A 7,300-nucleotide genomic window follows, 5' to 3' on the forward strand; every position below is an offset into this window, starting at 1 on the left:
TCTTGATTGGTGGGGAGGGGGTTTATACTCTTGCTGTAAAGAGTTGTATTATTGTGTATTCTAATATCCTTTTCTCTTCTGCTAGTCTACCATTTTCTATTTTATTTCATTCAATTCTATTCTATTCAATTCCATTCCATTCCTTTTTTTATTTTCTTTTTCACGACATACAATGTTTTGTTTTAATTGTATGTTTTATTTATATTGAGTCTTTATTATAATTCTGAATGAGTTTCAAGTGCATTTTAATAACGAATGATGCCATGTTCATCCAAATAGACCAATAACAGCATTGGTACAACCTTAGAGTATTTGGATAAAGAACATACTTGCATGTTATGCACGCGGAGTCATACTTTATTGCATAAAAGGGTCTATATAAATGATGAACATCATATTAAATACCAGACTATGGTTGTCATACCATCCGCATCCCCGGACCTCGTGGGGGATATTAACGATCAACATTGGACACAAATCAATTTAAACCAGCATATTCTTCCATTGGTTCATCCATCCCTTGGATCCCATCGCCTGTATTAATGGCACGCAAGTGTGATACGGACGTTTCAAATATAGATGCACTGATTCGGAATTCAAATCTCGCAAAGATCTTGTCTGCAACTGTAACAAGAGATAAGGGGAGAATGGGTACGAATGCATCTTACGGGAATCATGAATATTGCAAAGAAGTGCATATGATATGAATTTAATGTGATTTCAAAGTAAGAATGCGGAGGAGGGGGGGGGGGTAGACAGATGGGCGGGTCGAGAGGGGCTGGGGTGGGGTGGGGGACAACTGGTTGCATCCAACTAGGAAAGATAACTTTTAAAGTGGTATTTGTATCACATATTACAATTCAATTTCTTACATCTATAAAAAAGTGCTGAAAAGGAATTTCATAGCCTATTATTGGCAGACCGTCTTCATTTTAGCACATGTATATATCTTCAGGGGCCCATGAACGGTTTCCAAATGGGGGGGGGGGGAGTTAGGGGCAAAAAATCACAATCCCGTTGTCATTTTTACGTTTTTGTACACGGTTTTGGAAAGAAAGTGGGGCTGAAGCCCCCAGCCCACCCCCTCCCCCGCTTCTGATCTTTACTTTATTCCTTTCGAAGGAAAAGTTATTTTTTTTTTGTTCCTTTGGGGAATCTCAATGTTTCATTTCAGATACTTATTTTTTTTTTGTTCCAGATGTAGAAATAGGACCTTTACCTTATTTTTTTCATATGAGTATTGCGTGATATGGAAGTATGCGCCCCGTGTGATTTATGCAAAATATTTCGATCGTGAAATGCGGTTTTATTGGGGAATGGTTATTTCCGTATTTGGGTTAGAATACACTTCTGTTGTTTTTTAGAAAGCAAACAGGAATGAGTGAACATTTTGGAAATTAGCAGCGATGTTTGGTCCCCCGGCCTGTCTCGTAGGGACCCCTTCCTCCCATTTCACGTGTCATCTTTGATCAGAGCATTGCTCTAACTATCGTGACGACATGTGAGGCAAGAGAGCCTTATTGAGTTACTGTATGCATGGACCTATGGGACTAAATGAACTTCATGGTTACACCATGGTTATAATGTGGCTATGCTATGATATAAATTATTTTTTAAAAATAATGTGTGGACATTTGATTTTTTTCACGAGAATCATTTTTTTTACATTAAAAGACATTATAAAATTTGGTTCATATAATACACGCAATTAAAGATTTATTGATGATGTTTATTGAATATTCGATTTTGTCCAATACCATCTTCAATAATCTAAACTATTGAGAAGTTTTTACTATTTTCTCGGGATACCCATGTAACTTTTTTAGTGCTGGGGGGGGGGTGGTGGAGAAGATTGGAAGAAAAGCATTAACAGAGGAAGAGGAAGTTGAAGGGTGTTAGGAGAATAGAAGATGCGCGTGGACTGTGGGGGTAATGAGCCCAACCATATTGAAAAGCGAGCGAGAGTTCTTTAAAAAAAACTTTTATAATGAAGACCTAATATCGTGATAGATTTTGAAATTATACTCCTATTTAAAAAAAATATTTCACCCTTTTCTTCATCTTCTTTTTTTCATCTCCTTTTCTTTTTTTCCCTTCTTTATTCATTCCCCTTTGTCGTCGATTTTTTTTTAACTTATATATCCCTTTTTTTTTGGGGGGGGGTCCTCAGTGCCCAAGACCCCCCATCTACATGTCTGTCCAGGTGGGCAGAAATATATAGCAGAAGGGGTAAAAAATATTCAGATTATATTTGAACAGAACATGAATGGTCATGATGGTGGAAGCTGTATTTTCACCGGTTTATGAAAATGTAATTCAACAGAAACAAGCGACTGAATCACCAATTGACCATACCAGTCATGCCAGTTAAACATTCCATTAACATTGCATGGATGCTAATGCCATTACTATGAAAAGAGGGAATCGTTTTCTATAAGCATTAATCCGTCTCAGTACACAACCTAATCTACTTTTCAAGCGGGATGGAAATATTTGATATTTATCTAAAAACGCCAAACGCAAATATAACACTTCACGCATCCCGAGCTGCGCGACGGTCTGGACCTATGATTCTTGGGAGCTTCGAGTGAGTCTTGCATTCTTCGTACATAGTTGAACTCTTGAGTCATAGTACAGAATAGACAGATACATCTATAGGCCTAATTATATGAAAAAAAATAAGTTGTTGGTTAGTGCATAGCCTTATTGGCATGGTACCTTTATAAAAAAAGGTGTTTTTAGTGAAACATTTCTCGTTTAGATTTTCATAATTTTACCAATACAAGAAGGCATCATTGTCGTGGTATCAATATAGTGGCCGATTTTTATATGTACGTTATAATTTTAGAGTTAAAGATGATTGTTATAGGTTTTATTGGTTAGTTTTAGTATTAAGTCACTGATATTCATCCAAATTGTGATGTCTAAAAAGACAATTAAAATAAATCCCTAAACTAAAAAGTGACTCCTTATCATTGTGTAGGCCGACATTCTTACAAAGAGGAATTGAAACTATAAATCCACATCGGATGCGGCTACTGACCAGTGAGACTTTTATTTTGGATCCTAAAGATGTTTTAAATCTAAAATGATTCAAATTGAAATATTTGAGGTATATATTCGGCTAGTCTAGTTTAGCCGAGGTGGGCCCATTCAGGGGCGGATCCAGGATTTTTCGAAGGGGATGCACATTTTTCCTAGGAAAATTTGATAAGGCAAAAAATGAACGGTCGTCACTTTCGAAAGGGGGGGGGGCACACTTCTGTTTTAACAGCATTTTTACATTACACATTTTAATTGTGCCTCCCAATAGGGGGACACGGGTCGACTGTGCCCCGCCCCCGGATTCTCCAGTGGGCCCATTAATGATTCAGAACAGGCATGCAGCTCTCAGAATCGTCCGTCAAAATATCAGCGGATTTTTTTTAACTACCACGTACCCATCCGCCCCTCTCTCTCCCTTCTTTTTTCTTTCCTACTTTACTTCCAAAATTTTTCTCTATTTTAAAGACTCTCCTCCCTTTTCCCCTCCACATTTTTATCTCTCTTCGTGTCCAATCTGCTGTATCGATTCCTTTTTTTGCAATAAATGAAAAAAAAATGGAATAGCATACTTTCATGCACTCTAAAAAGAGTTAAAACTTACCCAATATTGGGTAGAAAGGAAACATGCATGTTTGCTGGGTATTTTTTCCCCTCAATATTGGGCAAAATGCATAGTTAAATGGCAAATTCCAACGCAACATTGCGTAAAATTTACAACATATTTTGTATCTTTTTACCCAACAAAAATGTATGTTCCCATTTTACACAATGTTGGGTAAACCTTTTTTTTTAGAGTGCGCAATGGTCGGTGAGGGTGTGTGCGTATTGATAATTCACTCCCGAAAAGTGTACCATGACGAAAGATGACAAACACCAAGAATCATTTGTAACAAACTAACAAAACAACACATACAACAAAAAATTGTTCATTTCTTTACGCTATGTACACCGGCCGTTACATGAATCATGTTTAACATGATTAATGTGCAAACAGTCGGGAGAAAGTGACGGTGGAACATTGAGATGTGAGTTACGATGACAGATCAGAACGTTTCAACACGAATGTTTTATGTCTAAAAGGCGTGATGTTATGTGAACATCGGTTTAAAAAGGGAAGAGCGAGAGGAAAACAACATACAAACTTCTCTTATATACTGGCAGAGATTGATTTTTCTTTAAAAGTTTGTTTTTATTGACAAAAATCAAAGTCGTTATATCTTAAACCTGATGCTCTTGGTACAGCCAAAACATTTTACATGTAAGAAGTGCATGGAGATTTCAATTATGCCTTATGCACTCCAAGATTATTTTCTTGAATTATTTTTGCAATTTAGAGAACTTTGAATAACATCGCCATTTCTTGTTACATTTTACACTCTAAAACAGAGAGTAAAAAAATGCCGAATATTGGGTAAAAAGGGAACATGCACGGGGGGGGGGGGATGATGATTTCCTGGGTTCCTGTGATGGCAAGGGGGCCATTTCATAAAACTTGTTATAATTAAAAAACTTACAGTTATAATTTAAAGCTATAATTTTATTGGCTGATGGCAAATTTGTTATGGGAATTGAAGATTTATTATAATAACATTTTAAACAAGTCTTTATGAAACAAAATGCAACTGTCAGCCTTTAAAATTGCATCATTCGATTCCTCAAGAGCTAATTTGTGACAGAAATCTTGCACATGTTTTACATGTAAAAAAACATACCCCTTGCTCTGAAATGAGTCTCTAGTTTTTATGAAGCATTTCTTTCATTTCCTTATGTGACCATCATGAACCGTACAAATATATTCAATAAAGATACAACTTTTGTAAATTAAAAAAAAAAAAAAAAAAAAGGGAACATGCATGTTTGCTGGGTAAATTTTCCCCCAATTTAGGGGAAAATGCATATTATGTGTTAACTTCAACGTAACATTGCGTAAAATGTAAAAAATATTTCGTACTTTTTTTAACCAACAAACATGTATGTTCCCATTTTACCTAATATTGGGTAAACCCTATAGAGTGTAGGGAATTTGAAAGCGTAGCCTTCATTTAGCAACTGTCGTCATGTTCATATTCGTGCATGGAGCGGAAATTTTGTGGAAAATTTTCAGATTACTACACAAAAATAATGTTTCTCTACAAATCGATCGGCAATGAAATCAGTGAACTTCAAAATACATTTTATTTGTAGTCATGCTTCTTCGGCCAACATGGTGTTAGTAGGATGTTTAAAGTGTGAGATTGGTGTCTTTAATGATAAATGGGGGACACGAACCTTGAATATATTCTATGATAAATCAACAAGAAAGCTAAGTCAAACAAACTTCATCACCGAGACGCAACGCAGAGATAACAACCTCCACTCCATCTCAATGGTCACATGAAATTCATGTCCTCCAAAAGTACTGTCCTCTTTGGGGAGGTAAGTAAAAGTAATTTATATATGTATAGCAATTACTTTAATGCCTATCTTTTGCTAGTAGGTCCATAGTCATATAGATGAAAGAGAACCACGCAATTACTAGTTAAAAAATAGGGCTCAATAAAATACAAATTCAATGTAAATCTGTGGAAAAGAAAAAAAACAGGTGCTGACACATGGCCGTACCCCTATATAGAAATTTTGAAAACACACAGTTTTTTTACTGAAAATTTTCAAAAAAAAAATCACCAAAATGAAATACTAATGCGCTCCCATGTCAAGCTCAGTCGCTTCGTCCCCTTGCCTTCGCTTCGAGTTTCTTTGAAAATTTGTACTCAATCTTGCCCCCCCCCCACCACCGAAAAAACATGCGTACGGCCATGACCAGGCTGGCAATTGCTAGAGGTACATCCGAGGTCTGTCATGTATCTGAGGTCCGTTGGAGAAAGAGTTCTATCATGGAGAAATGGAGTAGGCCTACCGAAGTGAAGACGTCACAAAAGTCAAAAGTGTATTATTGGGCTGGTTCTAAAAGTTCGGAACCAGGCCAATAATACATCATTGGAGCTAATTATGTATTCATGAGGTCATATCTCAGGCCCCCATGGACCGATTTGCACCAAACTTTGGAAGTGGAGGTATTTCATCATGCTCTAACAAAATTATGAAGGCAAAATTGGAAAATTAATGACGTCATACTTCGGCATTCTGTACTATTTATCCAGAGAGGTAAGATTTTAATTAGTTCGACCTTTCATCGCTGCTTCCATAAACAACCATCCATCCATTTTTTTTGGGGGGGGGGGTTACGTTATTTCAGCAACAGCCTTCCCAGTGGATGACGACTAACCGAGGGACAGGTTTTCAGGCGACATAGAAGTTGGAATGGACTAGATGTAAACACGACAGGAACAGAAGTGATAATATATTGTTATTACTGTATACAATCAGATAGTATCATTGTCAGACTGCATGTCGAAACGGATTAGTACTCGCTGGTCTTTCCACCTCCATCGAATGTTTTAACTGATAATATCAGAATAAAAGGATCAGACAAAAGATGATGTAGGACGGTACCGTCTAACCTAAAAAAAATCCGAACATTTCAGATTTTAAATGCGACCATTTCGTATTATTATGTCTTTTGGAATGTTTGAAAAGTCAAACAATGTTAGACAAAAGTTCGAAATGTTTCTCTTCTCATCCTGATCCTGTCCTGTAAACCTGAAAATTTCTGGAAATTGACCGACAGGGGTGGGGGTATAGCCACGGGAGGTCACCCCCTCCCCCTTGCCAAAGAAAAAAGAGTTTCAATTTGTATGTAAGTACGGAGCGTATAGCAAGACAGCTTGGAAATACGCATTTTAATCATATGCCCTCGCCCCCTTGCACAGTTTATATAAATCTAGGTGGGTGTTTCATAAAGCTGCTCGTAAGCAGTAAGTTAAGAGCAACTTCAAGAACGACTGGTGATCCTTTCTTGTGGTAAATGGTATATTCATTCGCGATGGTTAAGCGCGTAAGAAAGGATCACCAGTCGTTCTTAAATTCGCTCCTAATTTATGAAACGGCCCCAGATATGTTAATTTCCCCCGGTATAGGCCTGCCTGGTGAATCCATCTGTTAACCGAGAATGATATGAGAAAATGAATGAAACTCGTCATAGTTTAACACACAGTAACACTAAGAGTCACCGTCTCAGACTGTCAAAACCAAGAACAAGTTATGTAAGTTATATACAATCTCTAATATGTTAATTTCCAAGCTAAGCAAAATTGTCCTCTGTAAACAAAATTATCTGTAAGTAAATCAAACATATGGGGTCGCCAAAAAGGCGATA

Source organism: Lytechinus variegatus, chromosome 4, assembly GCF_018143015.1.
Source record: "Lytechinus variegatus isolate NC3 chromosome 4, Lvar_3.0, whole genome shotgun sequence".
Taxonomy (NCBI): domain Eukaryota; kingdom Metazoa; phylum Echinodermata; class Echinoidea; order Temnopleuroida; family Toxopneustidae; genus Lytechinus; species Lytechinus variegatus.